Below are 23480 nucleotides of genomic sequence, written 5' to 3' on the forward strand. Positions count from 1 at the left end.
TTACATTTGTGAGAGCCGTCCACTGATTACACTTAACCCCCTTAATCTTAACTACCACTACGTTCTTAAATCCTAACTTGCACACTTTGAGCGGAGGAATGCCAAACAATTAAATGATAAAATTTGTTGATTAAAGTAAAACTGAAGTGAGAAATCTCCCTTTGTGCTTTTATGTAAAAATAAATAACAAATGTAATGCTTTTAAACAACCCGATGTAAACAATGTAAAATGCATCACAGAATTTTTTCATAGTAATTAGATTAATGCCTCACTTATCCCAGATGTAGCACCTTTTGACAGTGCGCACCTGACTGTACTCCTTATTGTAATCTAAACCCTCTGCTAATTAAGGTTTTTAACTGTAAATCAGATTGTAATCTAACTGCTTGAAGAAGACCGATGTAAAACTCAGGTATGCCAGTACAAGCTGACACACTGAACAGGTAGTGCGTTAGGAATGAAAATGATGTTCAGAGCAGACTAGAACGGTTGGAGTGTAGTGTACTGCTGCAGACAGATGTTACATCAACCTTGGTTTCAGACAGCTGGTAGGACGGCTTAAGCAGATGGCCTCAGAGTTTATTACTGTGTGTGTGTGTGTGTGTGTGTGTGTGTGTGTGTGTGTGTGTGTGTGTGTGTGTGTGTGAGGAAAGAGAGATAGAGAGTTCACAGCCACTCATAAGTCATGTTTCATCAGTGAGTGCATTACCTCCATAGCCTGGTTATTTAGTCTGGTTAATCTCACCAACTGTACCTCATTAGCTTCTAATAAGATATAATTAAAAGGATAAAGTAATGCACATTGGATGTACTTACATACTAGTCAAAGATAACAAGCAAACACGAAATGCAGTTTTTAAATGAAGGTTGTTATTATTAAGGGCAAACAAAATCCAAACCTACATGGCCCTGTGCGAAATAGTGGTGGTAACTGGTTGGGCCACCCTTAGCAGCAACAACTGCAATCAAGCATTTGAGATAACTTGCAATGAGTCTTTTACAGCGCTGTGGAGGAATTTTGGCCCACTCATCTTTGCAGAATTGTTGTAATTCAGCCACATTGGAGGGTTTTCGAGCATGAACTGCCTTTTTAAGGTCATGCCACAGCATCTCAATAGGATTCAGGTCAGGACATTGACTAGACCACTCCAAAGTCTTCATTTTGTTCTTCTTCGGCCATTCAGAGGTGGACTTGCTGGTGTGTTTTGCATCATTGTCCTGCTGCAGAGCCCAAGTTCGCTTCAGCTTGAGGTCACAAACAGATGGTCGGACATTCTCTTTCAGGAGTTTTTGGTAGACAGCAGAATTCATGGTTCCATTTATCACAGCAAGTATGATGTATGATGTGCTTTTTCTAAAATGCAGTGTTACTTTTACGCCAGATGTAATGGGACACACACCTTCCAAAAAGTTCAACTTTTGTCTCGTCAGTCAACAGAGTATTTTCCCAAAGGTTTTGGGGATCATCAAGATGTTTTCTGGCAAAAATGAAACGAGCCTTAATGTTCTTTTTGCTCAGCAGTGGTTTTCGTCTTGGAACTCTGCCATGCAGGCCATTTTTGCCCAGTCTCTTTCTTATGGTGGAGTCATGAACGCTGACCTTAACTGAGGCAAGTAAGGCCTGCAGTTCTTTAAATGTTGTTGTGGGGTCTTTTGTGACCTCTTGGATGAGTTGTCGCTGCAATCTTGGGGTAATTTTGGTCGGCCGGCCACTCCTGGGAAGGTTCACCACTGTTACATGTTTTCGCCAGTTGTGGATAATGGCTCTCACTGTGGTTCGCTGCAGTCCCAAAGCTTTAGAAATGGCTTTATAATCTTTTCCAGACTGATAGATCTCAATTACTTTCTTTCCCATTTGTTCCTGAATTTCTTTGGCTCTCGGCGTGATGTCTAGCTTTTGAAGATCTTTTGGTCTACTTCACTTTGTCAGGGAGGCCCTATTTAAGTGACTTCTTGATTGAGAACAGGTGTGGCAGTAATCGATCCTGGGTGTGGCTAGAGAAATTGAACTCAGGTGTGATAAACCACAGTTAAGTTATGTTTTAACAGGTGGGGCGATCACTTTTTCACACAGGGCCATGTAGGTTTGGATTTTGTTTTCACCTAATAATAACAACCTTCATTTAAAAACTGCATTTTGTGTTTACTTGTGTTATCTTTGACTAATATTTAAATTTGTTTGATGATCTGAAACATTTAAGTGTGACAAACATGCAAACAAATAAGAAATCAGGAAGAGAGCAAACACTTTTTCACACCACTGTAACTCCAATAATCTCCTTTATCCTTTAATGTGGCTTTTTGGTGAATTTTCACATTTGACCATCCTCAAAAAATCCCTCCCAGCACCCAGTGAAATAAGGCATCAAAATCACTGGAGGCGAGTAAGAATTCAATTATGTATCTCTAGAAAGACTAAGAGACTGGTGATTGAGCTGCAATTTTCTGATGTTAAACTCTGACAAAACTGAAGTTATTGTACTTGGCCCCAAACACCTCCGAGACACATTATCTAAAGATATAGTTACTCTAGATGGCATTGCCCTGTCCTCCAGCACCACCACAAGGAACCTCTGAGTTATCTTTGATCAGGATATATCCTTTAACTCCCATTTTTATCCCATTAATGCATTTTACTAACTCGACAATTTCTCTCTCCCATAGTTTTGTGCTTTCTCGTCTCTCTCCTTCTGTTGCTTTCAGCAGATATTTCTGCCTCCAGAGCTGCAGAGTCTGGATCTGTGATTGTGGGCTACCTGCTGCCCTTATTAGTCTTGCTACTATTTTTATCATTATTATGCCTATCACTATCATTCCTATTATTATTACTTTATTAATATTAATATTACCACTACCATTACATTATTATCTCTCTCCACCTCTCCTCCTCTCACTCTCTCTCTCTGCAACCCAACTGGCAGCGGTGGATGGCTGCCCACCCTGAGGTTTCTGCCTCTTAATGTAAGATTTCCGCTGTTGCCAAGTGCTTGCTCTTGGTGGGATTTTTTGGGTCTCTGTAAATAATATAAAGAGTACGGTCTAGGCCTGCTCTATTGGAAAAGTGCAATGAGATAATTTCTGTTATGAATTGACACTATTTAAATAAAATTTAACTGAAGCACACCATATATAGTTGGACACACTTTGCCAAGTTCTCGCCACCCAGGGTGCCCTCGTCGGCCAACACGAGTAACTCCTCCGGGATGTGGTGGAAAACATCAAAGCCTTTTCAACCCATGATGCCCGGATCGGCAACCAGGTGGACCTGGTTTCATCTCAACTCGTTAGCCCTGTAACCGCTGCTGTTACCTCGAGCAGAGAGCCTTTTGTTCACGCTGGAGACTTAGGTTTGTGCATGTCTTTTCTAATGCAATGTTCCGCTTGTTCTTGAAGCAGCAGCCTTCCACTTATGTAAATGATAAATCAAAGATTGTAATAGGGTTGCTTAGTGGGAGCGCTTTAGCCTGGGCCATCACCATATGGGAAAATCAACCAGCCATTAGCTCATTAAGGAAGAATAGCTGATATAGACGGGACCAACACCCTCAATGCCTTGATTTCACTAGCCATTAAGAAAGACAATTGCCTCAGAAAGGCATAGAGAGAGCTATTCAACCCCCCACTGCTTCTCCTTCACACCTATCCCCTCCACCTGTAGTAAGTAATGCTCTCCTGGGTCCACCAGCAGTCAGCCCTACTGCCAGTACCTCCCCATCAGCCTCACCAGGAGAGGAGCCCTTGCAGTTGGGTTGAGGCCACTTAACCCCAGAGGAGCGGCTACACAGAAGAAAGGCTGGGGAATGTCTGTACTGTGGGCAGATGGGGCATTTCTTCGCAACTTGCACCCGCCAAAAGGGGGAGCTCACCAGTAGGGATGGGAGTACTGGTGAGTCAAACTTCATCTTCCCCTTTCCCATGCATGCAATCTGAGGCCAGTATCTGTTGGAATCAGGAAAATGTACCTCTGTTTGCCTTAGTCAATTCAGGTGCTGATGAAAATTTCATTGATGAGAACTCAGGCAGGTCCATGTCGCCATTTATTACAGGGCTCACACACATAGAAAAACACGTTCACTTTCACATCTATGGGAAAAATTTAAAGCTGTGCTTCCCTGTTACAATGTGGTATCTTGCTCCCCTCACAAGTTTTGCGTTATCAGATCTAAAAAACTGTAAAATGCCCAGTCCAGCGAGGTACACATCATCCGCATCATCATTAAACTGTTGCATTTGAAACTAATATCAGTATTTATGTAACCACAAAATGATGTGCATCTGTGGCAATACGATGCAAAACCAGCCTAAAACCTAGTGTACTTTTTTGTGATTATTTTTCCACGTGTGGTATATGGAGACCTACTGCTTAAACCCAGAGGGTGTTCATTGCCCATGTGCAGCACTTTGCAGTCTGTGCAGCTGGTGTGTCATTGATTAACATAGACTCCAAGTGAAACAGGAGCTTTTTCATTAGCGTTACATGTCTTTGTTTTGGGCCAAATACATGAGGAAGTTAATGCTATCTGGTAACATCTGTTTAGGTGCAGTGTCTAATATGGCTTGTGGCATGTTAATAATATCAATTACCTGGAGATTTAAAGAGCAATTTAACACCCCCTGCAAATCTAGTTTTTCACCCTGGTGTTAATCAGGTATGAAGAGATGTTATGTACTGCTCTGGTCACCATGTGGTGTTGTTTACCCAATATGCATCTCTCTAGTGGGACACAAGCAGTCAGATGCACTCTATAGATGTATTAAGATAACTGGATATGAGCACTACAGTCCTATCCAGCAGAACTGGTTGAGACTAGTTACTGATACAGCTCTTTTAGAATTTTTATTGAATCTACAGTAATGAATCAAATTGTCATTATACAAAAAGTAATTTGGCAGTGTCTTTATGGGCCAGTGTGCACCACTTGATTCTGCAATACTAAATATGACCACTACACCAAAATTGCCTCAAAGTCCAGTGCTGTTCCTGGGGACTTGGTACAACCACTGTGTTAAAATGTGAATGAATGAATGAATCACTACATAATTAATCTTTTAGTCAGTTAATCCATTATTCAATTGACATTGGGCATCATACAATATTTTTTATAAAAATGTGTCTTAAAATATTACAGGGAACTGACTCTGCAGGCTTGATCACCTCTGGTAGATTGTTCCAAAGTGTAGAGCCCCTGACAGCAAAGGCCCTGTCTCCTTTGGTTTTCAGCCTAGACCTTGGCTAGCAACAACACCCTACTAGAAGATCTCAGTCTGGCCCATAGTGGGATAAAAGATCAGAAACATAGGGAGGGGCCAGCCCATGCCTGACTTTAGAAGTAATTAAAGTAATTTTAAAATCAGTCCTAAAATAAACAGGCAGAAAATGATTTTTTTTTTGACAGCCTTGGTACATGGGGTGCACTAGGTGAGCTACCGGGTGCCCTGAAAATTGATTAATTTTGTTAATCGATTCTTAATTGAAATCATGTCATGCAAAAACTTCCTAAACATCGCTCCAGTTTTTCAAATCTGCTTTTCTGCTTTTCTCTGTGTTAAACGATGGTAAACTGATTCTCTTTATTTTTTGGACTGTTGATCAGACAGACAACCAAGTCGAATTCGAATTGTTTGGACACTGGGAAATTGTGATATACATTTTTTCACTTTTTATACCCACAACGATAAATCAATTAATCAAAAATTTACAAATTAATCGATAATGACAATTGTTAGTTGCAGCCCTACTATAATGAGATACTGTACGTTGTCACTTTGGGTGTGTGTCCCCCACCTGGCTCAAGTGTACAGTGGCTTATATGTGTTGATTGGAGCAGCTGGCTAACCTCAAGGCACTGTTGTCAGGAAGTAATGGATAATGGTACACATTTTAAATCTACTTTCTAACCAGTAGGTCTAACAAAATACATTTCTGCAATCTCTTTGCATAACAGATATACATCCTATGAAATACTCATTTGCTTTTTCATGTTCATGCTGTTCCAGAAGACACTGTATTTAATAGATTGTTTTACTATAAAGGCACATATCTCAGGTCAGGAATTACGGGAATATGGTTTTTCCTACCACAGTGATACAATTCGAGAACGAACGAATGCTAAAATACATTTTTGAATATTTTGAACATTTTGAACTGAAAACACAGAACAAGTTAAGTTAAACAAAGGGGATGTTGCATACAGCAAACACCAGACAATGTTCAAAAGAATAAAGCATACAATGTATACAATGTCTACTATCTTTTTATAGATGCACTGCATATCATTCAAAAGTGGTTATTGTTAGTGTGACTATGGCTTTGTTTTGAATAATTTATGATTAAATACTGCTGTAATGCTGCTTTATGACCTCAATTAACACTGTATAAAGAAAATGCTTTCATCAGTAGTCGTGCTTGTTGAGTTTTCTGTTGTTTTGTGAGTACAACTCCACTGCTTTTACTCCAACCAGCTGTCCCATGAAAAATTTTTTTAAATTTATCTCCCGATCTAATATTACTTTGGTTTACTCTTTTATATTATCCCTCCCAGTGTTATGCCCAAGTCCAGTATCATATTTTTATTAACACAGAATTGAGGAACTAAAATTGTTTTTTCCACTGTTAAGCTACGTGCCATAAAACCTAAATATATATTTCTAGAAAAATATCAGTTAGTGCAGTTTTACTAACAAAGTGTTAAAACATGTAACTTTTACAAACTGAGTATATTATACTTATATATATATAAGATTCATTAAACATTCTGTTAGACTTGAATGATTCTGACATACAAATGTGCACATTAATGAAAGTGCAATGTGTACTGTACCCCTCTGATGCTCTTTACAAACCTACTAGACATTCTGCAGGGTGAGGACACTTTGTTGAAACTGGAACACACAGCTTCACTTTATTTGAGTGTATGTACCAACGCTTCAGTTTTTCCTCAAGTCTCACAAAGGCAAAGATGCACATAAGACATCCATTCAACAAAGAAATGCCTGTGTGTTCAAATTTCCTTTAGGACTCCATTACCAAAGGATTTTGATCCATTCTACACTCACTCGTCCCTCTCAAATAGCACTGAGCAACTGGCTGATACACTGATGTACACTTACTGCCTCTTCATCTGAGGACACTTGTTTTTACAGAACACTCCACATAATGTACATTTTTTTTAAAACCTCAGCACTGAAGGACAGGATGAGTGGACTGCCTCACATAATTTCCAAAGCAATCAAAAGAATTTTTCCCACATTGATTTGTAAAAATGTTAACTAAAATGAGTGAAATATAAATGTGTTTTATTTACTGCTTAGATAAAACTACATAAACAGCTCCTGCACCAGTCTATTTAATTTAGGAACCCAAAACTCTCTATTTGGATAGACGAGATGTTGGTCTGTCTATGGGAATATGGGAAGCGTTGGCTTTATATTTTGGAGGAACTGCCATTATGGGATGTATTTGAGCCCATTTACAATACCTAAGATAAGGAATTCTGATTACTGATTATTTCCAAATGTTTGAATGTGACTTTCCTACTTTACACCCCTTGGTTTCCATTTATTTCAGTACAATATGCTTCAACTTGTAGAGACTTAAAACTTGTTGGAGTTAGGTAATCCATCACAGTGAACACGTCTGTTTTTATTTATAATGCAGTGCAGGCTTTTCAATTCAGTCCACATTTTTAACTGCACGTAACAACACAAGTCCTCTGAACTTAATAATAAAATAGGTCGTTTGCTACTGCCTTCCAAAACTACCTGTTTTCTGATCTGACAGCCCTATTGGCAGAACATTGTTAGTGCCTTTCAAAACTGTTAAACATTACTGCCATCTGCCATCTCAATGGTTAAGGGCTGGTTAAACCGGGCAGATATTGTATGGATTAAACACTATTTTATCCCTGAATTGGTCACCCCTGACTCAAATTAGATTCAGTCTGAAATTTTGTCAGATCGGTTGTCGTTTGACGTGCAGTTTGATGTAAGAGCGCCTGATTAATTACCTTAACAATCAACAATCTGGCTATTAGACAATTGGTTGGATTTCTGACATGTCAGAAATTTTGGTCGGCTGTCTTAAGTTTGAGTAGTTCCACAGAAGCTGCTGTCAAAAGGTCCATCATAAACTGTACTGCTTGTTTAAATATTATTATTAATAGTATTTTGTGGCTAAATGTGTAATCTTGATGGAGACTGCTATCATATAAAAAAAGAGCTTTGCTGTGCAACAGACAGATCAGATGGTCTTCCAGACATCTGCGGCTCTGTATTTTCCTTCTTACTTTCAGTTCATAGTAGAATTGCACAAAGTAACATTAGCTTTCTTTCTTCTTGTCAACATTGTTGAGGACGCGGTTGTCTTGTTTCAATAAACTTTATTGGAATTGTCAATGGACAAGTCAGTGTGAGCTCTATGTTGTGGATGATCAATTTATCCGTACAGTGTGAGCATAAAAGTCACAGGTTCTAGCCGGCAGAAAGGCTGATTAAATCGTGTAGTGTGAGGTAACATAGCTTTAGTTTTAGGCAATTCAAACTGCTTGGTTAAGGTTAGGAAAAATATCTTGGTCACGGTTAAACAACCCTAAAGCCACACAATAATGTCAGTAATACTTTCAGTAATATGGGGTTCAAATTCAGTTCAGGTATGAGTAAGGTTTAGCAAAGGATGGTTGCAGGTCTGTGACAGGACGTGAACTCCTTTTTCCTTTGTGAAAGTCAGACGTGCTACTCGTCCATCTACCACCCCAACTTCCACACACTCACTTTCTGCCTCGTTTCATAAAGGACACATTACTTTCTTCATTGGCAATGGACATAGTGAGGTGCAGAATCATCCAATATGGATGTAATTGTCGTAAGGCGAGGTGCTGTATGGAGAAGTATGTGGACCCAAAAGCAGATGACAAGGAAGCGGTCTCAGGGTGAAGTAGCCGGATGAAAGCTATGCTTGGCAGTAACAATACCATGTGTACAACGATGATCCAACACTGAACAAAGAAAAGACCAAGACTAAGTCTAAGCCTGTCCAGCCCCCGGGCCGTCCGCCCCAAGACTTGGGGCGGACGGCCCGGGGGCTGGACAGGTGCGGAGCTGGGGACCTCAGGGCTGATCTCCGGATGCCGGCGACGAAGACCTTCTGGAGGCCGGTGACAAACCCGGAGAGTCACTGGAGGCCGGCGGCGAAGACGGAACCCTTCTGGAGGCCGGCGGCAGACGCTGAACCTTCCGGGAGGCCGGCAGCAAAGCCCGAGAGTCTCTGGAGGCCAATGGCGAGGACTGACCCTTTCTGGAGGCCTGCCCATCCACTCAGGGACCAATGGCGGTACAGCGGGGCCGGGGACTGGCAACGAGACGTCAGGACGGGGAGCCAGCGACGGCGGGACACCAAGGCAGGGCGGTCCAGCTGGGAAACGAGTCGGCTGCGATCCAGCAGATAGTTCAGGGAACTGCTGCGATCCAGCCGGGAATGAAGTCGGCTGCGATCCAGCAGGGGGTCCAGGGGGCTGCTGAGGTCCGGCGGAGAGTCCAGGGTGCGGCTGCGATCCAGTGGCGGAGGCGAGGACAGGGTGCGGCTGCGATCCAGCGGCGGCGGCGAGGACAGGGTGCGGCTGCGATCCAGCGGCGATCCAGCGGCGGCGGCGAGGACAGGGTGCGGCTGCGATCCAGCGGCGGCGACAGGGAGCGATGGCTCCTGCCATCCAGCAGAGACCGGGATGAATGGCTGGAGCCATCCAGCAGAGACCGGGAGCGATGGCTGCCACCATCCAGTAGATACCGGGAGCGATGGCTCCTGCCATCCAGCAGAGACCGGGAGCGAATGCTCCTGCCATCCAGCAGAGACAGGGAGTGGTGGAGAGTGACCGGAATCTGTAGGCGAGGTGGTGCCGGCTGTTGAGAGCTGGGTGGTGAGTCGGGAGACCTGCTGGGTTAGCTGTGTGATTTGGGAAACCATGGCCTTTCTGCTGTCTGTCAGAGTCTGGAGTAACTGTTCGTGCTGGCCTAGCAGAACCTCTCTGTTAGTCAGTGCTAAGTGGTAGGGTGCTACCTCCGGGTCTTTACCTGCTGGGTCCATGTTTGGTTAGATCATTCTGTCGTAAGGCGAGGTGCTGTATGGAGAAGTATGTGGACCCAAAAGCAGATGACAAGGAAGCGGTCTCAGGGTGAAGTAGCCAGATGAAAGCTATGCTTGGCAGTAACAACACCATGTGTACAACGATGATCCAACACTGAACAAAGAAAAGACCAAGACTAAATACCCTAGGGGAGGTGAGATAACAAGACACAGGTGCCAATAATCAAGGGAGGACCAACAATCAAAACTGGAGGGAAAACACAGACAGGAAGTAAAAACACAAGACACACAAGGGAAGGAGACTACTACAAAATAAACCAGGAAGTGTCAACACCAAAACTACCACAGTAATACCTACAGATACTGGGCTCGGTTAAAAGAAACCATCCTCGACCCTAACTGTCTCCCTAGGATTTTGCGACGTAATAACAAGAAAATGTAAATAGATCACTCAGTATTTTTTCATAACATAAGGGTAATTGGGGTCAGAATGCAGCCTCAGTTAGCCCAGGCTACAGTATCTATTGCACTGACCAGTTAGCAGTGACATTAACCTGACGATGTCTTAATCAGTCACCATTCCACTTTTCACTTTTTAATATGATATGTAGGCCTAGTTTGTAGGGAAATAAATAGTATGGGAAATTGTCTTCCTGCAGCAGCCAGTGGGAGTTATTCATTAAACCTAGAGGTAACTGCACTCTGGACAAACTGCAGCCAGGTAATTGGAATCAATATATGGAATTGTTTATAAATTTATAGGGGAGTCAGATTCCCATCAATCTGTGCAGTTTCTCAGGTGACAACTAATTAAATAATTATGCTAATTTAGGTGTTGAATGTGTCAGTTGTTGCTGCTCATTATGAATGTATGCAACTCCAGTGGACTGTGTTGAAAACACAGCAAAGAGAAAGCTGTAAGGGACTGGGGTTTTAACACAGTAGGTTCCCACAAAAGCTGTCCACATGTTAACCTGTAAGACCCAGTCATACTGTATAAAGTGCAATAATGTAAGGGGTCGCACTTTATTTTACACTACACTAATAAGACGTAATAAGACGTACTTTGTATCAAAGTAGACAAAAACAATATGAAAAAGAAATAATATGTTCTTTATTAGACGGTAAACAGTTATACCCTAATTAGACACATACTCCTAAATTATACTGTAATTACAAACCGCATATAATGCTGTTTTAGACCCAGAATACACTGTACTTAGACACTATTATACCAAATTATACTGTAATTAGAAACCAAATAGGAGATCCTAATACACTATAAGACACATACCATTTTACAAGATCGTGCTCTAATTACAAATCAAATACAATGCCATATCAGATCCAAAATATGCTACAGATAGACGCTATTCTACCCTTACTACCAAATTATGCTGTAATTAGATACCACATTTAATGCTACCAACACAGGCCTATGGCTATGATAGCTTTATTAGACAACGTAGGTTGTAATTACATGAATGTAATGCCATATTATATGTTGGACAGCCTTTATAATAGTCATACAAAACACTGAGAGCTCAGAGGACAATACATTGATTTGGCCTTTATTTCACACAGTTTCACTTTCTTACAGGGTCATTTGTTGCTCATTAGAAGATAACTGTACTGTAAACTAAAGTCAAACCACATCGGGTCACATCTGGTCGCTACTTCACGCGTCCCTCATGGCCTGGATGTTCTGCAGAGTCCAGTGGAGTTTGTAGGTATTAATACATAGCCTAGATGCTTCCTCAACGCTCTACTCCCATACGAGTTAAGACATCAGACCATTTAATGTCATGTCACTATCTGACCCCAGTAACATTGGGCTATGGAAGCTGCCAGACCCTTATTAGACTTTCTTAGAGGGTAATTTGCAACACATAACAGCAGAACTTAATCAAATTCAGTTTATTTATATAGCGCCAATTCATAACAGAAGTTATCTTATTGCGCTTTTCCTATAAAGCAGGTCTAGACCGTACTCTTTATAATATTATTTACCCAACAAATCCGAAACAAACAAACAAAACTAAAGTGAAATCACATATCTGCTACTTCAGACACACCTTCTTCAGCTGGTCCTGTACAATTGGCAGTGAGCAATCTCACTAATAATGAATGCACACAGAAGGATTCAGAATTGTATTAGATGTATTTCGAGGTTTTTATATAAATGGCACAAAAATATTTTTCAATGCACACAAAAATACTGTTACGGACAGAACAACCGGAGACAAAGGTGAGGAGACTGAGAGAGTTTATTATACAAGGAGGTAATATGGAATGGATATGAGTGGAAATGATACCGTCCCTTATTTCGCTGAAGGTAGAAGGGTTTGGGAACTGGAGCGACACACTCAGGAGACTGAAGACAGACGGGAGCCGGAGCTGGAGCGACACACTCAGGAGACCGGAGATTACTGGAGTCGGGATTCGGTGATCGGGGTTCAAAGTGGCGAAAGCCTTGACGTAATGTCGTGGATGAGTCCGTGGAGTGTTCGAAGGTAGGTAGCGTAGCTCTGTCCTTCATATGAACGAGACCGGACACTGACTGAGGTGAGGAGTAGTAATTTATAGAGGGGTAGAGTGGCTGATGACGATCAGGTGTGTGATGGGTGACAGGTGCTGGGGATTAGTATTCAGGTGAGGAGGTGCGGTGTGGCTGCGATGTGGTGGAGCCTGGCGTGTCTGTGACAAATACCTATCGTATATAAATGTTAAACAAATCCACAAATAAAAAAATAAGGTTCACAAATGTATTTCTGATGCATACACACAAATATTTCTTGTTTTAAATAAATGTAATAGAAATCCACAAATATATGTATTTATTTACATTTATATACAAACTGTTGAACCTGCATTTACAAACTGCTTGTCATTTGTGAACTTCACTGCATTGATGCATGGCTTGATTCACAAATGCATTTTTTTCAACAGGGAATTATTTGTAGCCAATCAGATGGCTCCTTTCGCTTCAGCCAATCACATAGATGGGAGAGACTAAACCACAGATGATTTGCGGGAGGACCTGCCGCTACTCTGCCTCTGACTGGTTATACCAGGCATCTGCTAAAACCTAGCTAGGATGCTAACGGTGCTACAAACTAGACAGGCCCATGAGGAGAGCGACTCAGCCACAGCAGCTCACATTTTTGTTCCAGTAGCACTAAAACAGCAGAGAGGCCCCCACAAACATGTTAGTCATCCTGTGTGTACATGACTGGCAGCTGCATGAGTTTATCATAATAAAAGTTTGTCCGTCTTCATTTTTGCTGTTTGATTAAAGAAACATTTGAGATTATACTTAACCAGTTTGGAGTGGATCTCCAGTCTCTGTCCTCTATCACAAGGACCTGAGTCTTGTCTTTGTTTAACTGCAGAACGTTTTTGGTCATCCAGTGTCTAATGTCACTGATACAGCTGACAAGGTTTTTATGGGGTTGAGGTTACCATGTGAAAGTGAATTCGAAATCTGATGGATCGAACGTTATGAAGCTAATCAGTTAGCTAAACTTCATGCTTGCCTTCATGCTTGCCTGATTTTTGCAATGTTACGCAGGTGAAAAAAGGCAGTTTGTTTCCTGTGGGTGTTAAAGGACAAATCCAAAGATAACTCAGAGGTTCCTTACGGTGCTGCTGGAGGCCAGGTCAATGCCATCTAGAGTAACTATATGTTCTATATCAATAATTTCAGTTTTGTCAGAGTTTAACATCAGAAAATTTGTAGGTCATCCAAGTTTTTATGTCCTTAAGGACTTAAGTTTAGCTAACTGATTAGCTTCATAACGTTCGATCCATCAGATTTCGAATTCACTTTCACATGGTAACCTCAACCCCATAAAAACCTTGTCAGCTGTATCAGTGACATTAGACACTGGATGACCAAAAACGTTCTGCAGTTAAACAAAGACAAGACTCAGGTCCTTGTGATAGAGGACAGAGACTGGAGATCCACTCCAAACTGGTTAAGTATAATCTCAAATGTTTCTTTAATCAAACAGCAAAAATGAAGACGGACAAACTTTTATTATGATAAACTCATGCAGCTGCCAGTCATGTACACACAGGATGACTAACATGTTTGTGGGGCCTCTCTCTGCTGTTTTAGTGCTACTGGAACAAAAATGTGAGCTGCTGTGGCTGAGTCGCTCTCCTCATGGGCCTGTCTAGTTTGTAGCACCGTTAGCATCCTAGCTAGGTTTTAGCAGATGCCTGGTATAACCAGTCAGAGGCAGAGTAGCGGCAGGTCCTCCCGCAAATCATCTGTGGTTTAGTCTCTCCCATCTATGTGATTGGCTGAAGCGAAAGGAGCCATCTGATTGGCTACAAATAATTCCCTGTTGAAAAAAATGCATTTGTGAATCAAGCCATGCATCAATGCAGTGAAGTTCACAAATGACAAGCAGTTTGTAAATGCAGGTTCAACAGTTTGTATATAAATGTAACAACATCCAAATATGTTTTTGATGAAAATTGTAAATACGTTTAAATACATATATTTGTGGATTTCTATTACATTTATTTAAAACAAGAAATATTTGTGTGTATGCATCAGAAATACATTTGTGAACCTTATTTTTTTATTTGTGGATTTGTTTAACATTTATACGTATTTATAGGTATTTTTGTGTGCATTGAAAAATATTTTTGTGTCATTTATATATAAACCCCGAAATACATTTGTGAATCCTTCTGTCTGCATTCATTATTAGAGAGACTGATCTGACGCCACACAGATATAAAAAACTACCAGCAAACATATTGCAATCATCTGTGTAAACTCAAAATAAATTTTGTAAAGGCATGACTATCGACTATATTGAAATGATAATGTAAACATGGAAATGAAAATGTAATTCCACAATAGCATTATAATTTTCCACATATGTATGTATTATTTGAGTAAAAATTTAATTCTCTATCCCACATACTTGTATGGGTGTTCTATGACCATATTAAAATGAAAATGGAAAAGATGTTTGACATTTAATTTTCAGAGTCGTACCCCGCTGTACGGTCCGTGTACGTTCTGGCAGTTCATTTCTGTCCAAAAACAGAAAAACGACAATACCATGCTTTTTTTTTGTTTGTTTTAAACCAAAAACCGACAGGGGACAGGGGACCCAGAAGTAAAAGTAAATATAAAAATATCATCAGATTACATTGTTTATATTGCATTTTCATTTTCAAATTTGAATAGACATTTGAATATTGTCCACTGTACAGCAGGGTACGACTTTGGAAATGTCAAACAGATTTTCCATTTTAATATGGTCATAGAGAGATAAGATAAGATATAAGATAATTGTGCGAGTATTGTAGTTTGAATTACTGTACCAATGACAAAGACTGTAATTGCTGTATTTATGTCATGTGGTTTATACAACTTCCACAGGGCTATCAAACACATACAGTTACAATCAAACAGTACATCCTGACAATGACAACTATACCAGAAGGGAGTGCGCAAGGACAAGCAAGTCTTTACCTGATCAATATCTATTCAAACCAGCACAAAATTTGTCACAATATGCTATTAGAGCACATTAAAATTCACATTGCAGCTGATATCAGAAAGATATTCTAGGTCTTAGTTTTACAAAGCAATTCAGGTAGTCACCATGGGTGACAACATTGAGTTTTAATGTTGTTGCAGTTTTCCATTCAAACATTTAGGCAACCACATATGCACCTTACCTCATCTGAGACTTTCAATCAGCAAAGATCTACCAGCAGACCACATGGATCCACCTTTTAAACATGTTCATGTATAGATCCACCTCTTGTCCGTTCAAATCCACCTCAAAACCCAAATCCAGCTGGATCCACAAGGCTCCTACTAAACCCAGCATAGTTGTCGGTGCTGGATTGAAGTTTCCAAACTCTTTCTTCAGATGGCCCTCTTTCTAAAGCCCTTTGTCTGTCTCAGCCATATACAGTACTGCTGCGTATTCAGCCAGTACTGATCCCAGTGTCTGAGTTGTTTGTCTAAATGGCCACTAGACTTCCTTCAATTCTTTCCCAACTTAGTTTTCCTGCCTGTGTTGGTTGGTTTCCCTGGACTGAGCTAAATATAGTGACCACACAAGGTAAAGTGGAAAAAAGAGCAGAACAGGAAATGTATCACAATATGCGTGTGCGCACGTTAGTGTTTGTTTCTGCATGTCTTCCTGTCTTAAATCCCACCAACATTCAAAATAACTTTGCCCAGTAAATGGCAGAGTTTAGGTGATTGCATTTTTTTTAGGATTTCTGAGAGTTTTATTCTACCTAGCCACTTCACAAGTAATGTGGAGTAAGTTTGTGTGTGTGTGTGTGTGTGTGTGTGCCTACATTGTTGATCTGTACTTGTGTGAGAGGGTCAACCCATCCCATATTCTACTTTAATGACGTACATATTGTTTTGTCTCTCTGAGCTTCTAAAAATGTCTGCCTAAACAAAAACACTGACTGCACATCCTGCTGCATGGCTGGACAAAAATAACTGAGCTCTAACTTTTATTGTGTCACACACATTTTCAACAAGGTGTTGTGGGGACACTGGAATTTAGTGAGTCTTTTAGTATACGGTCAAATGGAGTGATGATGAGCTATCCTGGTGAACTTCTATCGCTGCACAGTAGAGAGCATCCTAACCAACTGTGTCACAGTCTGGTATGGGAACTGCTCTGCTGCAGAGCACAAGGCACTGGAGCGGGTGGAGAAAAGTGCCCAGTGCATCACAGGGACTCCACTTCCAGCCACTGAGGACATCCAGAGGAAACGCTGTCTGCGTCGAGCCCTTCTTAGCATTTTATGTGAATGAGCAACACAAAATGGCACACAAGTGTGAAGTGGAAGGAAATATTTAACAAGATTTCCAAATTTTTTTAAAATAAAAAACTTAAAAGTGCAGCGTGCAAAAGTATTCAGCCCCCTTTGTCTTGAATGCAACCAATTGCTTTTAGAAGTTGCCTGATGATTTTGGAAAGATTGAATGTTTACCTAATGACTAAAAAGAGTCCACCTGTGTGTAATCTTGTCTCAATATAAATGCAGCTGTGCTGTGAAGGCCACAGAAGTTTGTTAAGAGAGTGTTGGGGAGCAAACCACAAAATGAAGTCAAAGGAGCACACCAAACAGGTCAGAGAAAAAGTTGTGGTGAAGTTTAAAGCAGGGCTTGGATATAAAAAGATTTCCCAAGCGTTGAACATCTCAAGGAGCACTGTTCAAGGCATCATCTGGAAATGGAAAGAGTATGGCACAACTGCAAACCTACCCAGACATGGCCGTCCACCAAAACTTACAGAACGAACAAGAAGAGCACTCATCAGAGATGCAGCCAGGAGGCCCATGGTGACTCTGGAAGAGCTGCAGAGATCCACAGCTCAGGTGGGGGAATCTGTTCACAGGACGACTATTAGTCATGCACTACACAATTCTGGTCTTTATGGAAGAGTGGCAAGAAGAAAGCCAGTGTTGAAAACCATCCATAAGAAGTCTCGTTTACAGTTCGCTAGAAGTCATTTGGAGGACACAGCATACATGTGGCAGAATGTGCTCTGGTCTGATGAGACCAAAATTGAACTTTTTGGCCTAAAAGCAAAACACTACAAATGGAGGAAAACTAACACTGCACATCACTCTGAACACACCATCTCCACAGTCAAACACGGTGGTGGCAGCATCATGCTGTGGGGTGCTTTTCTTCAGCTGGAACAGGGAAGCTGGTCAGAGCTGATGGGAAGATGGATGGAGCTAAATACTGGGCAATCTTGGAAGAAAACCTGTTGGAGTCTGCAAAAGACTTGAGACTGGGGCGGAGGTTAACTTTCCAGCAGGACAACAAACCTAAACATAAAGCCAAAGCGACAATGGAATGGTTTAAAGTTACTTTAGTTAGTTAGTAAGTTACTGAAGGGCTTGCCAAAACAAGACTCTTGACCCCAGGATGACGATGGACATTAACCAGCCAGTCATCTCGGGAGTCGGGCCACTAGCTGCCAAGATGACCTGGCCAGTCATATCAGGAGTACGACATATTAAACCGACCGGTGGGTCCTCACATCTCTGAAAACGTCGAGCAAATTTCCAAATAAGCATTATTTGGATAAATTGAGCACATATTCTTAATCTAAATGGTTACTTTCTTGTCTGAAAAAATATCAAAACTTGTGATACATAACAGCACTATAGGACAAAAATCAGCCCTGAGCCTGCCTCAAAATCTCCGCCATTGCCACTGGTTGGCACAAAACGAATTCTGGGATACTTGGCTACCCTAAGTCCACACAGGTCAGCACCTATAGTATCCTAGATAAAACAGGCGGAGCAAGAACACTTCAGGTCATTTGGACTGTACTTGGCTAGATGTGGACTTTGAATGTGAACAGTAGTTGGGCTGTGTCTGATGATATTTCACCAGTCCACAAGAACAGAAGTACAGACAAGAACACATATTGAGAAGGTCACTATCGGCTGCGTAGCAATAGCAGCTTGTCAGCAGCAGCAGCCCTCAGTCAGTGTCCACACTGGATGTGTTCAGCCACTAATGTGCACTAGAAGTGTTTTGGCAGCGCTCACAGCCCACTCAATGTACACAGCCCACTCACAATACACAATCAATGTAGGTACATGCATCTCAAGATTACACTTCTTGAGACGCTTTCAGTCATCGCGCCACACGTAAAACATGAGTGAAAAACAAGTCGTTATGCAGCCAGTGTAGAGCTGGACTAAAAGTGTACCTGTTCAGTCAGACGCGCATAAGATGGATGACTTTAACACGGCTAAAGTCCTATATTCACTTTTTCCCCCTTTCTGTATCAGGGTCTTCACCTGCTCAACTTTCGTCATCAGCTACTTGCACTTTCATGCCAACCCAATTGCCAGAATAAAATGTATCAATTGTACGTTTCTGCAAACCACAGATATGTGCAATCTGTACATTTCAAATGTTGTGGTTAAAGTCTAGTTTGGTTTAGGCACAAAACCCACTTGGTTAGGATTAGTGGGTTTTGTCGCCAGTTTTGTCGCTAAAAACACCCGGTGTTATTGTGGTCTCGAACAGTGGCCTCTGGTGCTTTTCCAAGCCAGCCGTCTGACTACTGATTTCACCACCATCCAACCTTTCCTAAAGATGGCATCTTAACTATGTCTCTATGATACGTATTGTACAAAAGTTGAGATGATACATATTAGATGGATTGAAACGTATAGATTACATGTATCTGTGGTTTGCAGAAACATACAATTGATAAAAAAAAATTCAGGCAACTGGGCTGTTCCTGCTGGACAGGTAGCATAGGCAAGTAAAATGCCACCTCGGGCAATTGGTAAAAAATAATTAAACGCATGTATTTTTGAGATGGGATGGGTACTGAAGCAAGGTATTAAAAGGGCCCCGAGGAGAAATCATTAAAGACTGTAGTATTTTCACGCCCGCTGCAGCCTCTCCTGCTGTCTGTGTTGGGCTGAGCTCTTCCATAGACAAACCTACGTGAGTAAAAAGCCAATACATTATCAATACACCTGTTCAACAAGCAGAAACATGTGAACATGTAGAAAGCGATATTTTAATCTGCTCTGTCTGCAGTCTCTCATATGCTATACACAAGCACTCGCTTCGCATCTATGACACACTGTGTCCTTGTTCTGATTAATTTACTTTATTTATAAAGATGAAACATGACAATTCACTTTTTGTTCTTGTTTGATAAACAAAACTATTTGTATAGGGGCCAGTAAAAATTGACTCCGGACAAGTAGAGTTCTGACCCACTTGCCCAATTGGGCAAGTGAAAAAACGTTGAACCACGATTTGATGCAACAATTAACTTCTAATAGTCAATTTAACATTTCGGTTTAGCCTTGCCATGACCTTTGCCTTTGTCCAATGAGATATGAATTTTACTCTACTGTAGGATTATGCAACCCACTACTGCATGGTGTTAAGAGGCTTGACCGTGGCCACTTACTCACTTCCACATACACACAAACATCGCTGTTGTTATGGAACCTTGAATTATACCGATTATCATATGATTCCATTCTACTCATTTGTAGTTTGGGATCAGATGTAAAATGTTAATATTCTTGAAATCAAAAGGCCACAACTACTGTCAGAAAACACTCCTTTTTCAGCTTGAGTTGTGCACTGGAAATATAACTTAAACTTCTAGAAACCAAAGGATGATGTGATAGATACTGCAAAGTGAAAGAATTTAAGTTATATCTTTTCACTACCGTTAAGTGCGGCAGCAGAAAATCATCAAAATTACCAGTGGGATTAGATGTTTGTACACCTAATTTGTGCTTTGATGAGGTCGACAATGACCTGCCAGGTTGCATCTTTTGCTTCAATGGTAAATCCACAGTAATACTGTTTTTGGTTTTTATATCAAACTTCATCCAGAAAATCCAAAAAGTTTTGCAGTACAGTTTGGCCACTGATTGCTGGGAAGTGCAGTGTAGAAACACACCAAAAATTGAAGAACATTTTCAAAAATTCCACATTATCACCTGCTTTGTAGCAAAGATTGTGGCAAAATATGTGAATGTGATATGATAAATCATAACTTGAAGATCATCTCCTACAAACACTTGTTGCAACTGATAGCTGAATATAATTGAGTTTTGCAGTTTTAAGCCAATATAAAGTTATGTTCTCCCCAGACACACGCCATTGTTAAAGGATGCACTTACCTTACTGTGATCCAGACAAACATTACTGCCAGGTGACCACTGCGACACAAATCAAAATCCTGTATTATCAGTGCTCATCAGGATTGCTAATGATACACAAAATGTACTTTAAATGCTGCAGGTTAACTGTGTCTCTCCACAAACACTGTCCCTCTCTTTTTCACTCACACACAGTCTATAAATAGATTCTGAGTTTACTGGAAACAAAGGTTGGTGTGCAAGACAGCTTTGCAAATATCACTGAGTAGCCTTGTTACAGATACAGAGACAGAGGGGGGGAGCAGACATAGCCAGGAGACAGGCAGAATCTAATCCAGATGAACAATGAACATGTTCTTCTGCAACTGATTCAACTGTTGGTCAGTCTCCTATAAGCAGTGGTGGCTGGTGGAAAATCTTCTAGGTGGGGCTGTGCCACATCCAATCAATTTCAGCATCCCAGTATGATTTAATGCAAAAAAAAGTTAATTACTACTTTGCTGTTAAATATTTAACAATTATTTTATTCCAACATAAAATAAAGCAGTAAGTAATGCCTTGACAAACACATCACTTCAGTATAATATAAATCGTGTAATAGAAAATGTTTATTTCTTGAAATGCCCCTATGGACCTAGTTTTGTTGGGGAAACCAATAGGGAGGTAAAGATCAGGATAAGTAAACATGAAGTGCAGTTAGTGGCGTCAAGCTGCTATTCAGACACTTGAATGGACATAAGCATGGGAGTCAAGTGCTCTGGGGTGTAGAGATAATAAACACCAGCAAACTTCTCTCACAAGTGAATAAAATGGAATTATACTCAAAAATAAATTTGGTCTAGTCAAAGTCCTGACCTGAATCCTATTGAGATGCTGCGGCATGACCTCAAAAAGGCAGTTCATGCTCGAAAATCCTCCAATGTGGCTGAATTACAACAATTCTGATTCAAAGATGAGTGGGCCAAAATTCCTCCACAGCGCTGTAAAAGACTCATTGCAAGTTATCGCAAACGCTTGATTGCAGTTGTTGCTGCTAAGGGTGGCCCAACCAGTTATTAGGTTTAGGGGGCAATCACTATTTCACACAGGGCCATGTAGGTTTGGATTTTGTATTCCCTTAATAATAACAACCTTCATTTAAAAACTGCATTTTGTGTTTACTTCTTGTGTTATCTTTGACTAATTTAAATGATCTGAAACATTTAAGTGTGACAAACATGCAAAAAAATAAGAAATCAGGAAGGGGGCAAACATCAACAACTACTGAATAAATTGCCATGAATGTTTTTACAGACATTACAGAGTTCACGGAGGATGAATCCTACTGACTTTGGTGAACCTCTGACTTGTCCTCTAGCGCCACCAGCAGGTCAAATTTGTCACTTATCCAGTAAAATGTCTCCACATCTACTGGGTGGATTGGCACAACATTTTGTAAAGACATTCCTCTGGTGTCCAGAGGATGTAGCCTAATGACTTTGGTGATCCCCTGATCTTTCCTAGTGGCACCAGCAGGTTGACATTTTTGTTGTCTCAACAACTGTTTGATTAATTGCAATGAAATTTGGCACACACATTCACACAGGACATGTGGAGGACATGACACATTAAAATCAAACAGGATGAATGCTAATATCTTTGGCAATCCTCTAACTTTTCACATAGCACCATCATCAGGTCAAAATGTCACTTTGTCCAATACTTTGGTTTATGACCAAATATCTACAAAACTAATAACATTCCCATCAGCCTCAGCTGCACTTTGTGTTTAGTGCTATTAGCAAATGTAGCATACTAAGATGGTGAACATGGTAAACTTTATACCTGCTAAACATCAGCACATTAGCATTGTGATTATGATCATGTTCGCATGATCGCTGACATTAGCATGTAGCTAAAAGAACCATTGTAGCACAGCCTCACAGTGCTGCTAGAGTGGCTGCAGACTCTTAGTATTTTGCCTAAAACATATGCTTAAACAAGTCATTTTTCTCATGAGGACAGTCTCAGAAGAATTGTGTTGGTAGATTGCTATGAACAACAGGGTCTCTTTTGCTTACTTTCTGTTGTAGCAGTTTGTAAAGTCAGATTAAGAGCAGAACAAAGTGAAGTGACACAATATTAGATGCTTTCTAGCACAATCGGAATACTTCCCAGTGTGTTCCATCAGCTTTTCCATTTGTCCAAAAGGCTTTATCTGTGTGAGAGATAAGCCAGATAAAGGCACCTGTAAGACCTGTTATCCAAAAATTGCCCTCTCACATTTCAAGCACTCTGTCAAAACAGCTGAAGGGAAAAGTGCCGCAGATTTCAAATTGAGCATTCTGGATTGTGTTCTCAAACTGGACATGTGTCCCTCAAATCTTGCATAATGATTACAGCTTTAATTTACTTTGCAGTATGTCAATAATAAACTAGCATGCTATTAATAGCCTTGTTCATATTGAGAGGAGTGATGATGAGCCTGGCACATGACCTTGTGAATAGTGCATGTGTCAGCAAACACAAAAACAAACACACACCAGCACCCTCAAACAAAAGGACAGGGGCGTTGTAGTGGGGGGGAAAGTGGGACCGACTACCCAGGGCCCCAATGGGGGGAGGGCCCTCGAAAAGCCTGGAATGAAAAGTTTGTTATTCTTTGCATTTTTTTTCTAAGTAATTAGTGTCATAGCTAATTTAAAATTGGCTGAATACATCAGTTGAGAGACTGAACTTTGTATGAAA

General features: G+C 40.8%; 1 protein-coding gene across 6 annotated transcripts in view; it reads right to left on the reverse strand.

The window, feature by feature from the left end:
* rasgrp3 (RAS guanyl releasing protein 3 (calcium and DAG-regulated)) overlaps window positions 1–20923 on the reverse strand; it is a 60108-nt gene extending 39185 nt beyond the window's left edge. The window contains exon 1 of one of the 6 annotated variants that reach the window (XM_044215126.1): window positions 20775–20923. The gene's annotated coding sequence lies outside the window, so the exon portion shown is untranslated. Of the gene's footprint in view, window positions 1–15788; window positions 16106–20774 lie in introns of those variants that run through there. The other 5 variants (XM_044215124.1, XM_044215128.1, XM_044215129.1 and 2 more) reach the window with 5 other exon arrangements.
* Between the last annotated feature and the right edge of the window lie 2557 nt (window positions 20924–23480).

Source organism: Siniperca chuatsi, linkage group LG11 (assembly GCF_020085105.1).
Source record: "Siniperca chuatsi isolate FFG_IHB_CAS linkage group LG11, ASM2008510v1, whole genome shotgun sequence".
Taxonomy (NCBI): domain Eukaryota; kingdom Metazoa; phylum Chordata; class Actinopteri; order Centrarchiformes; family Sinipercidae; genus Siniperca; species Siniperca chuatsi.